This window comes from Oncorhynchus tshawytscha, linkage group LG29 (assembly GCF_018296145.1).
Source record: "Oncorhynchus tshawytscha isolate Ot180627B linkage group LG29, Otsh_v2.0, whole genome shotgun sequence".
NCBI lineage: Eukaryota > Metazoa > Chordata > Actinopteri > Salmoniformes > Salmonidae > Oncorhynchus > Oncorhynchus tshawytscha.
The window spans coordinates 8,369,085-8,393,225 of record NC_056457.1 but is presented as its reverse complement, the minus strand read 5'-3'; the positions used below and the strand labels follow the sequence as shown (position 1 = coordinate 8,393,225).

General features: G+C 40.3%; 1 long non-coding RNA gene and 1 other non-coding gene across 2 annotated transcripts; one reads left to right on the top strand and one right to left on the bottom strand.

Moving 5' to 3' along the window:
* Positions 1–290: 290 nt before the first annotated feature.
* Positions 291–23,312, bottom strand: LOC112228003. The gene is made up of 5 exons (XR_002949949.1): positions 23,100–23,312; positions 22,256–22,342; positions 19,675–19,748; positions 5,527–5,713; positions 291–1,240 (listed from the first exon to the last, which is right to left on the bottom strand). It is a non-coding gene; the product is annotated as an uncharacterized LOC112228003 (long non-coding RNA).
* Positions 10,001–10,162, top strand: LOC112228070. The gene has a single exon (XR_002949967.1). It is a non-coding gene; the product is annotated as a U1 spliceosomal RNA (small nuclear RNA).
* Positions 23,313–24,141: the final 829 nt, after the last annotated feature.

Genomic DNA, 24,141 nt, shown 5'->3' with positions numbered 1-24,141 from the left:
ATTACAGTTATCTTATCAATAAGACTAGATAAATAAAAAGGAAAAATGACACCCCCAAAACAATTAATTTACAATGGCCAACAATAAAATAGCATTATCACAACAAAGCTGGTATAATGTTGGGTTAAGTTCCAAGTAGGCCTTATAACTGTGATGTTTGCTCATGAAAAATCGTAAAGTGAATTTCCATCCAATAGCTTAACGTTCCCAGGTTTGTGTTGTCATCACACAGGTCAGGTTAGTCCATAAAAAGGTGACAAACATACAACTTTAAAAACACAGACATCACATTTGAGGGTGTCTTCATTTTTATTATGAGAAGGACAATCACAACATTACACAAAATGGCAAATAATATTTTTCTCATCACTTTGACAAAACATTTTTTACAAAATAAAGATGGATCAAATGTATTGGATATAATTTGAGATAAATGTTTCTATGTTTCCATATTCTTCCTCATACTACTCCCAGCCTACGACTGGTTCAACTTGTTCAATCATCACAATAACCAAAACCGCCATTGGACTACTCCTCCATTTGGACTGTTGGGGGATACCTGATTAAGACAATAGATATACAGTTGATATATTTTTTTAAATATATAAAAAAACATGTTGTACATACTTACAGAGCTTCTATGACTTACCCAAATAACATATAGCCAGCTTGCAACACGTAATACTAAACAGGCTTGCTTTATACTGTTTTGATTTTTTCCCCCGTAAACGATACATGGCAGTTGTATGTTTCCATATCTAACAAACTATGTAGAATGTTTATCTCAAGGATTACATTCGGGCATGCCTACCTGGTTAAATAAAGGTAAAATAATAAAATAAAATATAATCAGCAAACTGTGATAGGTCATTGTTAACGACATCTTAAATTCAAAGAAACAATAATATGTTATTTACATTGAGGGCTCTGATAATCTGCGTGTGTAGATAGATACCTCCGCTCTACAGATCCGTCAACAACTGAAAATGTTGGCAAAACTTTCAAAACAAAATGCACCAGGCAGTGGTACAAGTGGTGGACGGTGACCATTTCCAGGCATTTAAACCTTTTTTCCCCTCTTTCATTTGTTACAATGATTTATCTGCATTTCCATACTTGTGGCACTAGTTTTTGAACAAAACGCCTAGAGCAGTCAGTGACTGTGGCATGATGGAAGAAAGGCCAGTGTCTCGCTTGCAGACTGGTCAGTCCTCACTGCTTCTGAAAGGAGTCTGTGGTTCTGTGGCCAGGCGGGAAAGGAAAGGAGAATGAAGAAGAGAGTGAGACAGAAAGAGGAGGGAGAAGGAAAGAGAGACCAATGAAGGTCAAATCCTCTGTCATGGCTGCAGGTGGCTCATTCCCACCCCACAGTAACCCATTCTCAATAGACAGTACTTTCTCACCCACAAACTCAAACTCACTCCCCCATTTCTTTCTCCCCCTCTCTGTTATTCCCTCCCTCCCTCCCTCCCTCCCTCCCTCCCTCCCTCCCTCCCTCCCTCCCCCCCTCCCTCCCTCCCTCCCTCCCTCCCTCCCCTCCCTCCATTCTTCTCCTCCCTCCCTCCCTCCGTTATTTCCCTCCCTCCCTCCCTCTCGTCCACACACACCCACACACTTCTGCAGCTTTTCGATGGGAACCTCCGTCAATTTCCAAAGTTTCAAACCCAACATCAAAACCCCATCACACTTCAAAAAACAAAATATCTGCTAAGCCCCAAAACCATTGCTTGTCGTGTGAAGGTTAAATGTAAGCATAGAAAATGTTTTAGAAACCATAACTTTACTGTGTTTGAGAGCTACCTATCCAAATAAAACATTGGTTCCCATTGAGATGAATGGTTAGCTAACTGAGGGAGCACATTACCTTAAGAAACAACTGTATGAACATGCATGTGTGCATTAAAATGCGTACTTCAAAAACAACCATTTTAAAGGAGAGTAAAATTTCTCCACCAACAGGTAGTTAGGTGGCAGAGAGAGAGAGGCCAAGAAAGAGGAAGAGGGAGATAACAGAAAATAACAGAAAAGTATTACTGTCCCTTGCCTACCTAGGATCCCATCCTGCTATGCCCTCACCCTCCCCTACTGTGTCATTTTACCATAGTTTCTAAATGCTTCCTATAGCTCGAGTGGAATCTGCTTCGAGGTGCCCAGGCTTTGTAGCGGAAACATAATTAAAGTGGTGAAAGATGTAAAAGGTGGAGAATGGGGATGACATCGGGCCAATTTCACACTTGGCACTCGAATGGCCAGGCCCAAGCCAGGACCCTTGCCATGCAACACAGATCAAAGCCCAGTGTCACTGCACCACCACAAAAAAAAAGAAGGCAAAAGGGCACCTAACTATGCTAATCCCCAGGACAAATATATTTTAATCTGGTTAGAATACAAGTTAATGCCAGAGCTCAGTGACTGGACATTGTGGAGAGAACCCGAGTGGACAGATGCCCCTTGTACCTTTCCAAATGAGGTACTTTTGTCTGGCACTGCTTGACCATAGTCAGGTCCAACTTTCCTTGGGTAACCACCTCAATGCATTATCAAGCTACATATACACACACACACACACACACACACACACACACACACACACACACACACACACACACACTGCACAGAGCTGAGGACCGTTTACAAACAGCAACTCCAGCAGTTGTGTCATTGACCCTGGCTGAATCCCCAACAGGGCGCACCTAACATGCAAAGGAAATTAGTATTTTGTGGTCCAGTTTGTCCCCTTTCACATTGAGCCCTTCTCTCTCTCAATAGCACCTTGGTAACCCTTGATCTCTTATGTATGGGACTCAGGGCACTGGGGCCTGTAGAAGTTGACTGGGCAGACAATGAGAAGCGGACGCCTTCTAAGAAGTCGCACAGAAGGCAACTCTCATTTCACACACTGTGTTTGAGTGACCCCTTGGCAAAAGAGACACGGGATTGTTTTCATCGGAATGCTAGAAGTTTTTAGGGAACTTTCCATTTGGCTGTTTTTCTCATGTAGGATATCGAATGACCCTTCCTGGTGTAGGCCACTTTACCCATTCTCTCACTTAGGAAGCATTTTCATCAAAAAAGTTTTTTTTAAATAAAAAAAGAGAAGAAAGATATCCCATTGGAATTTAAGAATCAAGAAACTTGTTAAAACCACTTCCTGGACTAAACTAACCAATGATTGATGCATACCAGACAATTAATTTCAATTGCTGAACGATTCGATTCACTTGCAAAAGTAAAAACATGCTACGATATTGTTGAGGGACTGGCAGTAGGGCTCAGAGAAAATAGTCAAAAATGAACGTCAATAAAGCATTTGCTCAAATTCCCCACAATTCTTTCATTTTCATGCCCAAACAACTTTTTCCTCCAATGCTGAAAGTACATTCTGAGTCCACATTTGACATAACAACCCAGATAAAATATTTCTGTTCAATGTCTATAAATGCTGCAGTGAAATACAATAGCAGTGTAGGTGGTTTTTGATTTATTTCATGCCATGGTTTCTGGTTCCTATTCACATTTCACTTCCAGATTATGAAAGGAGGAGTATAGACAGACGAGTATGAAAGGATGTTCATTGCACTGTATGATTTTTCATTACACCTCAGTCAGTTCTACATTTAGTCTATAATTTGGAGTTGACCAATAAACTTTTTTTAGCACAGACTCTTGACACCCCGCGTGTCATGGGCTTCGTTTGGACAGGCAGTCCAATTCAGATCTTTTATTTTTTACTAATTGGTCTTTTGACAAATAAGATCAGCTCTGAAAAAGATCTGATGTGATTGGCCAAAAGACCAAATAGTGGGAAAAAGATCAGAATTGGGCTGCCTGTGTAAACGCAGCCATGATGTAGTTTTCATCACAGAAGCAATCGGAGACCTCCTGATGAACTAAATGCTGAACTCGGCAATAATAGAACAGTGGTTCCCAAACTTTGTTGCTGTGATTTTTAGACATTCAATCTTTTTTTAAGACCCAACAAACAACGTTCCCGAGTAGAAATTGTCCACAGTATGGGGCTGGGTTTGACCCACCATTTTGGGAGCCCTGACAAACATGCCGCAGATCATGAACATAGGAAATGGAGTCAGCACATAATTTGTTCCATACTGAACTGTCATGATCAATCTCTCATGGTGCCAAACCGTGGGATACACAGCGAGAGAAGGTAGGTTTCTCATAGTTAATATTCCGTACCATATTCAAATCCTTAATTTTAACACCGAACATTGTAATTTTTCTTCGTTTATTTATATCCCCAAAACAGATGTATTCTCTTTTGCGTCCCTCAGTGTGTGCGATGTTTGGTGTGGAGTTCTTTTTAAATGCCACTTTAAACGTGTACATGATACTGTAACAAAACAATAAAGTCAGTAATTATAAGTAAGTAGATCTCCGATATAGAATTGTGATGAGGCATACATCTGGGGAAGGGTATACAACAACTTCTAGAGTGTTGAAAGTTTCCAAGAGCACAGTCGCCTCCGTCATTGGGAAATGGAAAAAAAATATAGAACTACCCAGACTCTGCCTAGAGCTGTCCGTCCGACTAAATTGAGGAAGTAGGACCTTGGTCAGAGAGGTGACCAAGAACCCAATGAAATCTCTGACAGAACTACAGAGTTCCTTGGCTGAGATGGGAGAACCTGCCAGAAGGACAACAATCTCTACAATACTTCACCAATCTGGGTTTTATGGAAGAGTGGCCAGACGGAAGTCACTCCTGAGAAAAAGGCACATGACAGCACGCCTGGAGTTTGCAAATAGGCATGTGAGACTCTGAATGCATAAGGCAAAAATATTTTGTGTTCTCATGAGACAAAAATGTATACAAAGCACTACGTCTGGAGAAAAACAAAAACACAGCTCATCACCCATCTAACACCATCCCTACCTTGAAGCATGGTGGTGGCAGCAACATCATGCTATTGGGATGCTTTTCATTGGCAGGGTGTGGGAGACTGGTAACGATAGAGGGCACAATGAATGGAGCCAAATACAGGCAAATCCTTGATGAGAACCTGCTTCAGCGTGTAAACGACCTTAGATCAGGACAATGACCCCAAGCATACAGACAAAGCAATGTTGGAATGGCTTCGGAACAAGAATGCGAAAGTCCTTGAGTGGCCCAGCCAAAGCTTAGACTTGAATCTCATTGAAATTCTGTGGAAAGGCTTGAAGATTGCTGTTCACCGCCGCTCCCCATCTAACTTAACAGAGCTTGAGAAAATCTGCATGGAAGAATGGTAGAAAATCCCCAAACCCAGTTGTGCATACCCAAGACGACACAAAGCTGTAATCGCTGCCAAAGGTCCTTATACAAAGTATTGACTCAGAGAAATGAGCTATTTCTGTATTTCAATAAATTTGCAAACAATTGGCATTATGGGGGTATTGTGTGCAGATGGGTGAGAATGTTTTATTTATTGAAGCCATTTAGAATTTCTGAAGGCTCTGTATGTGTCTGTGTTGCTGCGAGAAACAAAGGTAGCCAGACAGGCAGGGCCAAGGGCACATCCTACTCACCTCAGGCCCCCTATGCTGTGTGGGGACCAGGCTGTCACTCACTCTCTATGGTTACGCATCATGGCCAACAGAGACACAGTGAGAGAGCCACCGCTACAGTACATCACACCAACAACATCAGTGCAGAAACCCATCCTCAGCATGACATCTTCTTCGTGGTGCAGAGCACAGCCATCCTCCTCACACGCTGTGAGGGGGGAAAAAACAAAGAAACAAATACATTGTGAACCAATGAGAATGTCATATTTACCAGGGGTGCCTAAAAATATAACTTTTATTTATATGATCCAACCTAATTTTAACACTATTGCATGATCCAACCTATTTTTTCCTATCTATTGCGTGTAGATTGGATGGCAATGCGCTGTATACTCCATCACACAATTAATTTCCCAGGCAAAATTCCGGTTCGTCAATATATTGTAAAGAACAATCCCAGAATTAGGCTACATCTAAAGTTGCTGGTGCACATGAGCAACAAAATAACATACATGTAATGCGTATAGTGACTTAGAAGCAAACAGATAAGAGTATCGCAAATGGGGTTTGTTATCGTATTCCGTAAAACAGTCATTAGGCATCAACGGGGTATAATCACCACAATGAACCGAAGGTCAAATATATTCACCCATTTGAAGGTTTACCATGTTTCAGACCACTCAATGCCCTCCCTACACCGCAAAAACCCATTCTACTTCTGAGACACAGCACAATTCTGGAATTCAAATGACACAGTGTTCTACGGTGACGCGAAGGATCATCGGAGACATGATACCGCAGAAAAATGGCGTTATGTAAGCGGGAAAAGATATGATCATATAACCAAATCTCTGTTTGCACACATCAATTTGGTAGATAACACATAAATCATCAGGAAGACATTTCAATGCTAAACAGAGGAGCTGGTGAAATTGTGCATAAAACATCCTCGCCTCCTTCTCTAGTGCTGATAACAAAAACATATCCAATGGAAGAAGATAAGCCTCACCGCATGATGTACCGGTTACTGTATCCCAGTGAGCAAAACGTCTAAAAAGACATCCTTTTAACTACACAACTGGTTAAAAAGACGCCATTTGGGCTGTAAAACGGGTTAAAAAGACGTCATTTCAACCAGTGTCGTCACAGGGATGACTATCCCTAGTTGCTTCCTGGACAAACGCAAAAAACAGCCGCCTTAAAAGTCATTTTTCACAAATAACACTACTCGCTAATCCAGATCAATGTACTTCTGTGCGGTCTGCCACACATTACCATGGCGGGGCGACATCAATTCTATCATTGAGCCTCTGAACGGCCTGCACTGTCCACCATTTCTTGTGGTTACAGTCATTGAGAAAATGGTGGCGGGCTAGGCTACCCATCATCTGTATCAGTAGTATCTTCTACCTGAGCTGTCCTATGCAAACGATTCATTCCCTAAGCACTCACTCCCACAATAACTCTCGCCTTCGTACACTACTGTGCTTTAACACAGTTTAAAAGCACCTTAAGACGTATAGAGCGCCCCTAAGCTCGGGTATGGTGAACGGGAAGGGTTATGGTTCAGTGGAGTGTGCCACAGCAGCCACATAGCAGTGGTGGGCGCATCACTCTCTAGTCTCGCTCACTCCATTTTACTGCTAGTCCTGAGTGGCAGGCGAGAGGGCGTGGTGGCAATGGCGGCCATGATGGAAGAATCACTACACCCACCGTTCCACAGGAACAACCACTGCTTCCTGCAGCTGGCTGTATTGCTGGTGAATAGGCGCCAGTCATCACAGACTATGAGAAAATAGTGGTACTACGTGGTAATAACGCTACATGAGTGGGTTCTCCTTAAAAGATGTGCATTGTGAATATGCATGTGTTGCAGAAGATTTTATTTGACGCAAGGCGCAGTAAAAAGTTAGCAAACTACGTAGACACGTTTTGTGACCATTTATTAACAGTGACATTACATATTAAATCGAGAAACCATAGTGTAATAACTGAATTATTTGACAATATTTGATCAATTCTGTTCTCATATAGTCAAGTGGGTGGCTAAGCTGAGTCAAAACTGGCAACAGACCAAATGGATATCTCATGAAATGATACAGCAATTTGTGTCCCTCAACACAAAAACAGTAGTATTGTTTTTTAGTCAACTTGTAAGAAATCATTGCAATGCCTTTGAGTCTAATAAGATTTTTTTTTTCCCAAAACATTTTTAAAAAAACATTTACCATCTTATTGCACTGTATTTGTACATAAAGGGGGGATCACAAATTACTGAAATGTAATAATAGAATACAAATACGTTGGGTTACTTTACACATAACCAAAGTAATACATTTATTTATGTATACACACATACACATATATATATATTTAAAAAAAGATAACTTACTGAAAACTTTTTGAAATTAGATGTCAGAGGAAGTCCAACTGTAAAATACTGAACATCCTGAAAAAAAGCTCCCATGTAGATCATCTGCATGTCTTGGTCCCCAAGTGAGCAGCTATAATCGGCTAACAAACCTATTAAATCTAAATGTTTGTTTGCTTCTCAGAACAGTTAGCTCCACATGTTCACGGAAAACTAAATAAATACAAATCAAATGAAACTTCAGAAAAACTTTTGCATTCATGCTAGTGATCCTTTCCAGAAGATTGTATATTATGTGGGTCACATCCACGCCCCCGCTCTTTTTCCCAACCCCTCAACCCCTCCAAATAAAAAACATCCTTTTGGATGACCAGAGTGACTCTTAACCAACTGCATTTAAGGTCAGAGTTCATCATTTCCCCTTGGCAACACCACAGCAACCTGCGACACTGTCTAGACAGGTCATGGTGGCCACCACCCCAGGCCAACCCCCCCTGGCTCTTTCCGGAAGGAGGTGTCAGCAGCAGCCAAGTACAGGGTAAAGAAGGCAGGTCGGATCGTCGCCATCCTCCCTCCACTGATCAAAGCTGACGCTACTCCGTGCCAGGGCCCTGGTCAAAGGGGGCAGGGCCGGGAGATGAACTCTGTGTTTCTCTAATCTGGACGTGTCCAGACCAAATTGTCTCCTTTCACAGCCCAGAATGGACCCTTCCGGTGCTACTGATTACATTAGGGAGGAGAGGCTCTTTTCACAGGGGCCGTCTGCACAAAAGGGGAGCTTCTGTGCCCCTCCGCCATCTGGTCTCCAAAATAAAAGAAAGGGTCCCAGGAAGAGAATAAGCCCAGCGAGCCACGCCTCCCTTTAATTAAAAGGGATGCTATTTGAATAGATGGGATGGCTGGACAGATAAGCAAACATACAGTAAAGCCTCACACATTCAGCCCAGAGATTGGGACCCAATCTGCATTTGCAAATAAATCCAGTGTGTACAGCTCTGTCAGAAGGGCTCTAACCATTTTGGAGGATTTATGTAAATATGGATTTTTGCTGCAGAACAGCAGAAAACCACCAAAATCTAAATTCGGCTGTCGAGCACCACTCTCAAGCCATCTGTTAATAACCACACATTTGAATTCCTAATTAATCAAACATTTGAGAATGTCTTTGAATTGACAAATACATTGCTGTAGTGTAGAATGGAATGTGTTAATTATTTTGATGGCAAAATTATACCTGGTTGATCTGAAGGTGATAGTTACCAAAGCTTGTCCTTTCTCAACAATGACAGGCCGATGTCTCTTCTTGGCAAATATTAGGGATTTGAATGGTGTCTCTCTGGACATGGTACAGTGTGAGAACAAGAGGATCCAACCGGCCAGCTGTCCTCAAAGAGAGGAGGCCCCTTAACACTTTATCCATTGTATCCCCATTGGAGGTATGGACGGCCATCTTCGAAAAGACACTGGACAGAAACTGGTCTCTATGTGTCGATTCAGAAGCTGAAAATCCTTGCAGATTGCAATTATCTCCAGAGAACTCATCAAACGTTGTCTATGACTAGACATAAAACAAAATCAAGTCTTTGTGTAACATTTTTGAGGACATTGCAATTACATAACTCTCATTATCAGGCATCAAAATAAGATTAGGAGAGACCAGGGTTGAAGGTCTCACGGGTTGGTTGACACAGTGCTAATTACTCCCAATCTAAATGGCACTGTGTAAGAACTCATCCACCTGGTCAATTCATGTCATTGAATTCATGTCATGACAAAACATAGAGGTGAGGGGAATGTATATTTTTCAGGTGAAAGTTTTAAAAAATGATTTATTGGTGTTTTCTTTGCAAATCTTTGAATTATGGGAGTATCCATGAACAATGATGTTGTTGAAAGGAGAAAATGGAGAGCTATATTTCAAACCTATTTCGGTGTTCGGATCGTCACCCTCGGCTCGTCGCCCTCATTAAGATGCTAGTTACCATGTGGTAACTAGCATCTTAATGAGCACATGGAATGAGGGTTGATTGTCACTATCAACATTGCCCCTGCCAGTACACAATACACCCCAAGCTCTTTTGTGCTTGTGCTATTTTATTTAGTATTCATTAGGATCCCCATTAAGTACTTACTGTACCTGGCAGACACCTTGATCACGAATGAGGTTCATCTAGGGTGAGTCTCAGCCATTGTACTCCGGCCATGCTGACCCCTGCGAATTCCCCAAATGTGGGAATCTCAACAGTAATTTGTGGTAGTGGGGGACTACGTCCACGCTCTCCCATGATTGTATTTCTAGGTATTACTGCACTGTTGGAGCCAGAATCACAACCATTTCGCGGCACCTGCGATAACATCTGAAAATGTGTGTCCTCGAACAATACACTTTGATTTGATTTGGATTTGAGCTGCTGCCAAGCTGCTCTTCCATTTATGAACATTTGAACATCTTGGCCATGTTCTGTTATAATCTCCACCCGGCACAGCCAGAAGAGGACTGGCCACCCCACATAGCCTGGTTCCTCTCTAGGTTTCTTCCTAGGTTTTGGCCTTTCTAGGGAGTTTTTCCTAGCCACCGTGCTTCTACACCTGCATTGCTTGCTGTTTGGGGTTTTAGGATGGGTTTCTGTACAGCACTTTGAGATATCAGCTGATGTACGAAGGGCTATATAAATAATTTTGATTTGATTTGATTCCTGGGGGTCCAAACAGAAATAAAACAATTACATCACAACACAACAACAGCCTACATCATAAATAAAACAATTATACAATATATTATTACAAATTTACAATTTCAAATGTACACTACTACAATGTGTGTATGTAGAGTGCGTGTGTTAGATTGTGTTTGCGTATATGTCTCTCTTCACAGTCCGCGTTGTGCCGTGAGGTGCTGTTTTATCCGTTTCTTTAATCTGATTTCACTGCTCGCTTGAGATATCTGATGTGGAAGAGAGTTCCATGTAGTCACGGCTCTATAGTACTGTGTGTTTCTTAGCCTCTGTTCTGGACCTGGGGTGCTGTGAAGAGACCCCTGGTGGCTTGTCTTCTGGGGTATGTATGGGTGTTTGAGCCGTATGTTAGCTGTTGGAACAGACAGATCGGTGCTTTCAACACATCAATACCTCTCACAAAGACAAGTAGTGGTGCAGTCAATCTCTCCTCTACTTTGAGCCAGGAGAGATTGAAATGCATGGTAATGATATCAGCCCTTCATGCACAGTTAAGAGCCAGCCGTGCTGGTCTCCTCTGGGCCAACTGTAATTGCCTATCGGTGTGTCCTTCTTCGTGGCACTTGACCATATAACTGGGTAGTAGTCCAGGTGGGATAAAACTGGGGCCTGTAGAACTTGTTTGGTTGATTGTAATGTAAAAAAGATCCCTTTGTTGCCTTTCTCTCTCTCAAAAACATTTATTTTGTCACACACCGACAGACATGCACACAAAAAGTTACTCAAAATGTCAGATGTTATTCTAAAGGCATAAAATGCTGCATTTTGTGAGGAATATCGTTCGATCAAAGAAAGTTGGCTATTTCTAAGACTTTGTTTGCTATATCGCTTCACTTCCTGTTCCAAAATAAATAAGCTACTCGCAATCATAGCAACAACCAACTCCATACTGTGTGACAACCAACCCCACGATGGGGCAGGTGTGTGTTTGATGGCTTATAACTCCATGTTGGAATAAGATATGTGAATAAAATTGGGCCCCATTTCAAACCAAGACATTGGCCTTTCTCCTAATATTGAAAACGATTATATACTGTTGCTGTCAATAAAAAGTACAGATGCGAGCAGAAAGTGTGACGACCAACCGTTCTCCCCTACACTCTGGATAAGAGCGTCTGCTAAATGACCAAAATGTAAATGTCATACCGTAGCAATATTCCGAAGATTTCTTTACATTGTTCAATAATCCTCCAGGCACCAGTGAAACATTCTTAAGGGTGAACGTTTTCTGAACAATAAGACTTTGAATCCATGATCGTCAGTTCATCCTGGACTGTAAATTACTTTTAATGACTTGTTCCTCCGCAAATGACACTTTAAGGCTAAAGGGCATTGTGATATTGCTGTTGTGATTTCATCTTGATTGTGTGTGTGTGTGTGTGTGTGTGTCTGTCTGTCTGTCTGTCTGTGGGTTAAGGGTGAGGTCTACAGATGGATGTCTGAGACTGACTCAGTTCACTTCGACAGTTTTGGGATGACATGGGTGAGCGTGGCACGAAGAGGGTAGGTGTCTGCAGTCAAGTGGAGTATATGAGCACAGTCCCCGTTGTAATTAGCGTTTGTTCCATACGAGTCTTTTCTGTGCAACAAATGACGTTATCGGGTCTTATGGTTCCCCATTACTTCTGGTAACAAACGAATTGAAAACAACTTCCAATCCTACAGAGACCAGCGAATGGCGTTCCAGGGAGGGACTCGAGTCACTGTGTGAAATGAACAAGAACAGACACGACACCTGGCATTTCCCAGCCAAAGTGTGTTGTTGTACACTGCTGAGCACACTGCTGGAACAGCCTGCTTAATTGTGCTAGTTGAAGAGACTGGTGGAAATGGCAGTCTAACCTACTCCACTTTTGTTTACTCCAGCAACATTCTAAATAAAACCTGGGGCTTTATTGACGAAACGCTTCTGAAAACTGTTTTTCTTCTCGCTATGCACAATTCCTGCTAAAAGTAACCAACAAAAACAGAGACAAAAGCTTTTCAGTAGAAATAAAATGCTTAACGCCATTGCAGCCTGGTGCGATGCGAGCTGCCGATGCATAACGGCTATCCAAAAGACATAGCCTGTGGTTTCCTTGGCACCACTATTTGCCCACAGTCCTGAAGTTAATGAAAGTAAGCAAAGTCTTTAACAATGAGCGCCACGGAAAAACATGCAAAACGCTTAAAAGGCGGGAGAGTAAAGCTACTAGATGGCAAACCAGAGGATCAAATGTGATGTTTTATGAAAATTGGTCAAATAGAGGGAAAAAAGACAAACCCCACATTTGACTCATAAACTTGAGCATTCTACTGATATGCGGTTCCTTATTAATAAATTGGACTTCACCAGACTTTTTTTGTAATATGCACAAGACTTGACATGATCATAAACCCATCATTAATTATGCCCTAGTCACCCAAATATACTGCTCGGTCACAAATGCCATGAAACACTGCATTTTCACCACTAGACATTTGCATACAGCAACTGAGAGTTGACACAAAATATAATTCTGCTCGGAAGATCCCTTTAATATTGATCAACCTTGAATTTTTCATGAAAATTATGTTCACTTGGTGCTCGTATTTGAGCTTCTGTTTGCTTGATAAATAAGGGCTTATGTAACGGCCCCACAGGTGACCAATAGTACAGAGAATGAGATAATATTTTACTCCTGCTTCTTCCATTTTCAAGTGATTCCTCCAAGTCCAGCCAACTCATTAAAACTTTGTTGAAGTTAGTAATTAGCCAACAGTTTACAGCCGTGCAACCATCCATAAGATGGTGTTGAAGATGAAAGAGGTCAAGTCAAAACAAACTTTACCATTGAGATCAATGAGGGATCCTAGAGGTCATGGCAGTAATCCCTGCTAAGAGCCTCAGATGACACAAACTGAACACTGAGCACTTTGTAAGTGTCTATTAAAAAAAACTGCCACACAAACATGAAAAATATCAATTTCACATTTGGTTTAGCGCTTTACCACCTTCGTGTCACCGACACTGAGAGTTGGGCTGTGGAAGACAAAACACAGCTCCTGGATAAGGATTGTGTTATTCCTATCAATTAGCATCAAAAGGGGATTAACCCACATGGCTGATGGGGTGAGGTGGTGCGGGGGCCCGCGCACAGTCACTGAATACCAGGGGTTAAACCTCTGACTTCATTAGGCCTGACCTTTCCACACCATTGTGTGACAGGAGAAAGGACATGGTGCAGTCTGCATTTCCCTTGCTAATTTTGACTTCTGTGGAGTTAAATGTTTAAAACAAGCCAAAGGCATGCTAGCTCGCGCTCAGTGAGATATGAAATCCACCCTAAAGGTCTCCTGACTGATATGGGTTTCCACGGTTTGCAGCAGGTGGGCATTTACCCTCTGACCCCCACCCTCCCTGTACAATAAAGAATTTCCTCCACCTTTGAGCGAGGTGAGATTGACTAATTAGTCATGGTGCGTCGTAGTCTAGTTATGAGGAACCGGCGGTGTAGACTGATTCTAACTCTGCTCTGCCTGGCCGTCAATTTACGAAAGGTCACAGTGCTTTAGGAGAGAAAGCAGGTATTCCAGCTGAAGCTAATGAGAGAGACCCTAAATAAGAAAATATATGAACACACCTGCAGGACGAAAAGTGCCACGCATACGAGGAAGCGCGTAGGAAGGAATACTCCAGGATGGCCGCTAACTTAACTATGCGGGTGATAGGCTATGTACTGTATTTTATTTCCTTTGAGATTTTTTTAATGTAATCTCTAAAAAACTCAGCTGACTCATGGTCAGCCAAAAAGTACAAGTAGTACAACCAAATTTGTATAGAGAGAGAGAGAGAGAGAGAGAAACAGTCCATTTCATTAATCTGCAAAACCGACACCTCCAGATAGGAATACAACTCTCTCATCTCCCTGTTTTATTAAAACCTTCCCATTTGTAGTATAAACAAAACAATAATGACGGAATAGCATGAAAGCAACCCATGCCCATCTGTACCATTGGCCAATTTATCCCAACAACACTAAAGTGTGTGTGTGTGGGGGGGGTTACCATGGCAGCGACATGGCATAAGTGCGTTGTACTGTATCTTACGACGAAAGTGATGCACTTCGTGTTAAGAAAACAAAACGTGTTTAACATAAGACGCCACCCGAGGACAAAAGTTTCCAGCCAAAAGGTCTCTCTATTTCAATCTGGACAAGGCTAGGGGTCGCAGTCACCCACCCCATACCGCTTTTTCTTTACTCTTATGGAGAGTTTTATAGATGAGTACACCCCATTTAAAAGGCAGTGGCTGAAGGATTTGCAGTCAAATGAAAACAGCGGAAATTGCTGGAGCTGTCAGTGTTACACAGCTGAGTGGGAAGGACATGCTGTGTGTGCACATCCTAAAACCAGCAGCTGCATCTAGAACAGTGGAACATGGGAAAGCACTTAGCATTCACACAGAGCAGCGCAGTCAACATCTGAAACAAACCATTCACTTATTTACCATTCAAACTGAATAGCGCGTTCGCGACTGCACTTTTAAGCCGATGTTCACTCCATGTTTCCATTGGCAGATATTATTTGTCCCGCTCATCTTTTTCTGTCTAAAGAGAACCTCCCACCCAAATAAAAAGCCGACCCTTCAAATAGAGACCAGTCAAAAGAGGATCTTCGATGACTTCCAAGGCATTCTTGCTATTTCGGATAAACGCACAGCGTCATCATTGTCTTAACCTTGTCCTTTGACTTTTGAGCGACATCCTATTGCAGATGACCTCCCAGTAACCAAAGATCTGCCTGTCCCAGACATATAGAGGGGTCATGCAGACAACTTTCAAGACGGCTTGATCAATTCTCTCATTTATTAGTGAGGCGAAAGCGGATCCTCATCAGGTAGGCTTTAATGTCTGGGAAGTTCGCCCAGGATCCTGGTAGACGCGTACCAGACTTGAACGCACGAGTAACGTGAAATGTGTACTATACTGTACAAACATGAAAACAGTATTATTTGTTATTATTACAACGTCTCCTTAAATGATTTTACATTTTCGCGAAGGCTCCAGCCTTGTAATATCAGAAGAAACATTGTCTGAGAAAGTGTCCTAAATATCAAGACCTTAAAAGTGGGATAGTTCACTCAAATTACAAAAATACATACATTGGTTTCCTTACCATGTAAGCAGTTTATGGACAAGACCACTATACATGCTTTGGTTTTGTTTACTTGACCAATGCTTACTCTTTAGCAATTTTGACAAATATCCCTGATGTGAGTATTTTTGGCATTTGATGTCATCTTAAAGCTAGAATCTTTATTTGAAATAATGTTTTGGTTGGGCCAGGAAAAATGTAACCACTCCAATTCATAGACAGAGCTATGGATGCACGGCTTGACCATCCATGATAGGGCCATTATAGTTTTAACCATGTTTTGAGGCTATACACAGTTTGTTTACATTTACTTTGTTTACAAACATTGGAGTATATTTGGGGTTCTGATGGAGTACAACATCTGAACTAAGCTCATGAGGCATTTACAAATTATATTCTTTAAGAATCAATGGGTATATATACATAAGTCCAGAAATGGATGTAGCAACTAAGGATTCTAGCTTTAAAGTAACTGTATTAATTAAGCTATGCAGTCCATTTGAGTGACTTTGTGATGATTTGGACATAAAACACAGAAAACACTAATATAAGGTCAGGGGACATGTGTCTTTTCTAAATGCATACCCATAGCGCTATAAATGGATAGCCCTTTAGTCAACGGTAAAAACGAAGTTAGTTTACTTATACATACTGGATTACATTTTACATGTATAGTCATTTAGCAGATGCTCTTATCCAGTGCATACATTTTCATACCGGTCCCCTATGGGGATTGAACCGACAACCCTGGCGTTGTGAGTGCCATGCTCTACCAAGTGAACTACAAGGGAGCAGAGCATAGGCTAAATGGTAGATTGTTACATTATGTTACAAAATACATTTCCTTATATTGAAACACATACTTTCAACTATCGCAGCTGCCTAGAAATGAATACACACATATTTTTTAACACAGGCAAGCCTGTCGTAACTTACTTCAAACCTCTGAGTATTCATACTAATAACACAGTTTAACACCAAATAAAGTTATAATATTCTTCGGCAGAATTTGCGTTGTTGTACTGTTTGTACAGTACAACATGTTACTAAAGCTCAGTCATGCAGTGCCTTGTTTCAAACTTTAGGACCTCTTTACATTTTTGGTTGTTGAGGAAATACTTCAGCCACAACCCCCAATATCAAATTATCTCTAATGCCTGTTATATCAGCCCTTGTTTTCCAAACCCAAATGTGCCCCAGAAATCTCACTTCACAAAACTCAGTGCACAAAACACAACAGTATTGGGCATTGCCTTGTCTCACCCCAAAGGTCAAGAAGTTTGAGCGAACAGTGAAAAACCAAGGACTATAGTGCAGACAACCTGACATTAAGCCGAAGCTTGATTCTCCTACACCACCACCAACCCTCAATGCCCCCCACCACCACCGCCCTCCACATCCTGACACGCACACAAACCAACAGTCCTCTTTCTACTGTCGTGGCGAGGGAGTAGCATGCCAGCTTAACGTGTCACTGGCAGCCATTCTTGTGTTAGGTGGTATAGAAACACAGGTTGACCTTCGTAAAACTTTTTTTTTTTACAGGAAAACCAAGGCCACCATTCAGAGCGTGAAAGTCAGAGGTACCAGAAACCTACACCCCACAATTAGAAAATAGTTTGTAGCTACAGTTTTTACTATATGGGAACATGTTAAGTTTACATTATGAAATACTTTCAACCAGACTATTCAAAAGACAGAGAGAGAAATTTAAATGTAAGGAGATTTACAGTTTAAGGATTCTCTTTGGTATACCATTTTCTCTCACTTTTTGTTTTTTACTTTTAAAAGACCTGATCATGATTTGCTTGTTCAAAAGCATGTTGCCAAATAATATATAGAAAGGTAATTACAAGTAATTCAAAGATAATGTGGGCAATTATAAAACTGCAAACTCAAAGTCTTATAGCTTTAAAGGTTTAGTTGCAAATGTCCACTTCAGGGATTGAGTTCATTTGTTAATTCATTCCTCACGCAACATCCAGTCAGTTATAGTGCAACGATTGATTGAAACATTAAAGTTACCCTTATTGCAAAAGTACACTCATAATATCCGTTTGAGTTTTGCAGTAATGATAAGTCGCAGTAAATATTTCACTGTGTGACAACAAATCACTGCTAAAAGATACAATATTAAAGTACAAAAATTGATGGGTAACCTTTGTTTGAAAAGCAGTCAAATACGATGGGAAATTGCAACAAAAAAAAGAAGATATTGAATTATATGCCAAGTAACGTATCAAAGAATCATTCTATTGTATTTTACAATAATCTAATCAGTTAAAATAATATATTGTGGTCTGTATATGTATATGTGTACATCTAATTTGATTGCAATTTTTCAAGTTCACAATAAATAATAATTTGGTTTGAAAATCTACTAAACACATTTTTTCTTAATATGTGTATTATAGAAACAGCATCTGATAATATTTGATACTAAAGATAACACGATTTGGTACGTTTTTTTAAATGAGGGAATATATAGGTCTGCATGTGTCCTCACTATCTGTATTTATGTATTTTAAGACATTTCAAAACAACGGGATAACCTGTTGTAAATAACCTGAAAACTGAAGAAAAAATATATATATATATAGTGAAATCTTTTAATGTAATAGTTTTATATTTTAAATATGTTTCACTTAATTTTGAATCATATAATGTTGGATCGCGATCAAATGTAAAATCATATAATTTAACTGTGGAGAACAGTAAACCACAAAATGGACAAATTCATATGATAACATTTGATGCAGATTTTGACAAGAAACTTTTGGGGATAGCCAATTAAAAAAAGTGAATGGTTACCCGTCTCAATGCAATCATCTAAAATCAAACGACCTTGTACGAAGGTGGGGGAAAAAGATTAAATAAAGATAAAAAACATAAATCCATGTTCAGGGACCTCTCATATTAGTTCCCTCACTGACAATTTAACATTGTTCAGTTGCATATTGTTTTTTTTTGTGTAGAAATTGTCCTGGTTCCTAATCATACGCCCTGCATTTTCAATTCGCCTGATCCAGTAGCTACATTACAGCGCAAACTCTTTCCCCTTCGGCTGCACCATAAAATGGAGGATGCTGGCCTTGAATTTTCGACAGCTAAGACCAGCAAAGAGCACAGCTGTGCAAATAGTCATGATCTTGTGCAGCCATGGGGGAAGAGGCAAGTGGGCCCATATTCTGGCAGACTGCGAGGAGACCCTTTCAAATACAGCAAAGGCTTTGATTCAAAAAATATGCCACACCGATATCACAGGAAACGCCCTGTTCCCAGAGTACAGCGTCATTACGTAGTCAGGATAGGAAAAACAACCAGCCGTTTAGAAAGCAGCATTGGCTGGTGTCGCTGTTGTGCAGTGCACTGATAAAAGATTAAACAACCGAATTTAACCTACCGTAATATATTGTATGAGCACAGAGATCCCCCAAAAAGTGTTAAAATTAAATAGAAAAATGGCTTTAAGATGAACCACATTCTCTCTGGGCATTTCCATGATGCTAGAATGTAAATCGTGACTGCGGCCACTAGAGCGAGGAAAGCAAAAGGGAACCGATAACAGAGTAGTAAAACGATTCTGAGATATAAGTCAGTATTTTTTCCCAGCTAAAAGCCTCTGGTGAAAAGTTATCCGATTTCAGATCCATATTTTGTAATTATCTTGTGAAGATATCAACAATCTGAGTTTATTAAAAGTGGTTGCTGAAAATGAATGGACTGCAGAGCTGAATGCAAAGTGCCATTTCTCAGCAACAGATCTGACGATGAAAGCTGCTACTCATTTTCTGTTAATATTAGCCTGTGCAGCAGAGTCATGCTCCCCCAAGGCGATAACACTTGCTCTCTTTACCCAACACCTTATAGCATTCCTATTTTCGTTACTATTTTCTCCTTGTAACATGCCCAAATGTGCTTTAGCGAACAGGTCAACAATATTCTTACCATCAGCCATGGAACAGTGTCCTCACCACAGACATGGGGTTTATGTACAGGGTTCAAGATGTCATAAGGGCCTTCTGTAAACAAAGACAACAAACATCTTAATATGCTGCTAAAAAATAACCCATGCTTGACATAGGATTAAAGACATGAAATTAAGGACAGAGTCCATTTTAAGTGTAACTGAAATGTTCCTAATCATTATAATTGCATAACAACCCATTGTACCGGTCTGCTTTCAGTAGTGTTAGTGAAAAATGTACTTTAAATTTGTTTTATTAAAAATGTATTTCAAATATATGTTGATGAGCATAGCAGGTTTCCCACAGGAAGCCAATTTTGTTACAATGTCATCGTGCACAAATTGTGTGGTTTTTGAATTTAAACCAGGTCCATTGGACCGTCATGAACATGCTTACAGACAGACCATCACCATGAGCATGGCTTGCAATGTTTTTCTCCCTCTCTAATTGCAATTGGAATATTGTACATGTCAACCATTTCAGGTCAGGTCGGGGACAAACCCAACCTAGGGTTTTGAAAACATAATCTTAAACCACTCAAAAACCTTTAAAGTAACTGTCCTGTGAAAATCTCACTTTTAAAAGTTCATATTCTGTTAACTCATACCCAAATAACGTTATTGACTCATCCTATACTTGTATGTGGCCAAAGCATACATTGGAGGGGGAAAGAAACACTTCAAAAACCCCACCTCAAACTTGTATCTCAAACAGACAGTTTTAAAAATGCTTGTTATTTCCTCACAGAGGATAGTGAAACGAAATGGCCAATCAGCAGTCTACTCGCATTAATATATTTTATGACAGTATATGCCCACACTATTCTGTCGTTGGGGCACGCCCACGCCATTCAAACACAGAAAAACTGCTATTTAATAGCCATTTTTTGGAAGGAAAACTTTTTCACTCATATTGTAATTATAGGTCATATTTCATAGAAATCTGGAAACTCGAGACAGACTCAGTGAGGGTGAGGTTGGAAGGCAGATGCACAAATCAAGCGTCAACAGGTGATCATTAAGTGATCTGTCCAGGCCGGTCACTGATAAGACTCACAGATTAAACATCACAGAGCCAGCGATAACTTTTACAGTCAGACTGCACCCTGATGGGTGTTTAACAGCACCCAAAGAGGCCTTGCGTCTATTACGATCTCTCTTTAGAGGTCTACTGTACATCATTAACTTGTCATTACAACTCCTTCTGATAATGTGTGGTTTTGTACACTTTTTACTTTATTAAAATGTAGGCTAAGAGATCTTGTGTCCATTAACCACATTTGTTACATCAGAATCAGCATCAAAGACATCACTTGCATAGGTTATTATGTCAAACCATAAGGCCATGAGCCACTATGTGCCATGAGCAAAATGCTGATTGCTGTACCTGTAAGATCTCAATGTTCCAGGCTGCCCTGCTCATTTTCTGAACTCTGTCACTCCCCTCTACTGTGACGACGAGGGGCGTAAGACTGAATACTATGGATATTTTTGCTGAAATATAAACAAAACCAGACAGTGGGATAGTCCATATCATGCGTGCATATGAACAACAGGGTTGATATGGGAAAAAGAGACTAACAGTGCCCAGATTTGTTTTATTATTATCAAAGAAACAAAAAGGGGGTTTTGGTGCAATGAATGCTCACTTTACATTCAGCAGTAACAAATAAATCTATGCTTTCACTGATCTATCACAGATAACCACACTGTGTTCTAGTATTCTGTCCAAGGTTTGTCTCATTACATTCATCAAATAGCCAAAGAATCAATAGGCGATAGAAAATAACAATGCTTTGAGATTTCAGCAGCCGCCATCTTGTCCTGTCAAACCAGAGGCGTGTGGGAGGGTAGCTTCCAAGTCATGTGACTACTGTTTGTTTAGACAGCTACAATGACGAAGCAAAGGTGTCTATTTCACAAACAAAGTAGAATCTCTGACAGAGGCAACAAAAACAAATGAGGATATTCCCGCTGAAGAGCACCTTCTTATCTAAAATGTCAAATTCGTAGAAGCTTATTGTGCATGCAATGGAAAAATCTATGAACTATGTAAATGTTTCAGGCTACACAATTTCATTTTTTAAACACAGTCAATTCGAATGGCTTCTTCAATAAAAACTTAACAGTAATTCTAGTGTCCTATACCAAATTCAGTGAATGGCAAGAGATGACAGGAAACCACCTTAGACAGGTACAGAGGACTACAGCTAATACACATAGGCTAATAAACATACTGGCTGACACAAATCACGTTTTGGTTCATCTTCAGGGCTATTTTGCCTTACCTGAAGTAACAATTTGTGGGCTATAGGCTATTACATCGATTGTGTAAATAAAGAAAACTGCTACCTGTTACTCGTGTTTTGACACAGTTCCAGCATCCAATTTTCATGACTAAGAGCTCTTTTGGCAATTGGTAGCTTAAGAATGTACTTTTTGGGTTATGAGCCATCTCATGTGCTAACCTTGCCTTACCTTAACAGGTAGACGCCACTTTTACAACACCTCAGTAATTTACTTATCATTTACTTGTAATTTACTTTTTCAACCAGAACCAACCTTTTAAATAACTGCTCCATTGAAACGCTCCATTAGGCTTAAACTTCGGGCAAATAGGCTTTTTGTCAGGACGGAAGAAGATGATACCTGCGGGTTAAGAGCACACTAGAAAAGTATTTTTTTCACATGCCAACAATGGCGTGGTATTTACCACACGCGCAGTGCGGCTACACTACACCAGTTCAATGTTCTCATGTAGCCTACAATGTTGCTGTAAAAAAATGTCGTAATCCATCAACAAATTACAAATATTTGGGAGTAACATGTATCCATCGTTCAAGTGCTTGTCGGAACTTTGACATGTTCGACTTGCTAAATGGTTGTAGTCATACACGTGCCAGGTTTAACCAGTTAGCATGTCGGACATTTCCGACTTTCCTAGTTCCAACTACCACATGAACTCGGCATAACACACGGTCACTCGTATAACGTTTTAAAAAGGGCCATCATCCTCTGGCTCTGAAAATGCTGAACAAGTAAGCGGCACTCTCTTGTGAGGTGCTCAAATGGTTAATAGGTATTCACGTGAGCAAAGATGCGTCACCTGCGCATCTTCACAAAGTAGGCAACAGGGCGAAGAATGAGGGATGCATATTTCCTCAAAAGCAACAATGCTGTGGTCTGTTTGGCAGTGCATAATTCACATCACATAAGGAATGCGTTATATACAGCAATGAAGTCAATTTAACAGCATGTGATGTCTGTTGATTATTTTTTGGTATAAAAACACATTTCCCCTTCTATATCATAACATATTAATTTTAACAGCAATGAACGATAGCATTTATTTAGTAAGCTATAAAAAAGTAATCTATCACGCTCTACAGACGGTTGGTTGTCTTACCTGTAAATAATGAATTGTCTGATGATAAACATTGAAAAAACTTTCAAAGCGTCAGCCTAAATATTGATTTATATTGCAAGGTAATTCAATCGCTAGCGTTGTTGAGTGATTGTAAATTCCCATATTGAATTCATTATTTCTTATCAATTTAGATGGAGACTTAAAACTCCATCTCCAATTTGTTCAGTTTCAGACAGACTCCAGACAGTCTCAAAACAGTTACGTGCCTTTCTGTGTTGCGCGTGCACGACCCGCGCAAAAAAAAATGAGCAACACTTCAGACTGACAGCCAAAGAGCCAATGGCATTTGTGAATCTGAACCTGGCATCCAATGACAAAGGCCGTAATGATAACCCTCGTGCTCGCATGCTGGGGTTGAAATGAATCATTCGGCTGGGCTACGTTAAACTGTGTCAAGCTTGAACTTGAAAATAGAATTGGGAGAACTCTCAAAACACTTGACTAGCCCATCTATTGTGAAATAAAGTGCATTGTGGATATGTTAGTGTAGCACACCTATTCTGGATGAATCCTCAACTGAATTAATGCACAATTTAAGTAATTATTTGAATGTATATTACATTACAGCACATTTTACATGCAATAAGTGAGCAAAATGCCAGCAGACAGACAGTTATCAATTCTGTAACATCCTTTCACAGAGGCTACAGTTTATCATGAAATGTAACATTTTTATTCTTGACAATCCCAATAGAGTGCGTCCCAGGACATCTAGACCCTATATGGTAATTGACCATGAAGAAAAATTGGTGGAACTTGCTTTAACTCGTAACACATATTCTTGGGGTAGTGGAATAAGTTTAAAATGTTGTATTTAAGCCAAGCAGTTAAATATAGTCAAACTTAAATTTAGTAAAATAATTGGTCTTATTACTTTGATATTGTAGTTTATCAACCTTATTACTTTGGATTGTGGGACAGATATATCACATATTTCATCTCAAATAACTATACTCAGACTAGCCTAGTACACTTTTATACACTCTCCTACTAGAATACCACAGTGTGTGCCAACTGTAAT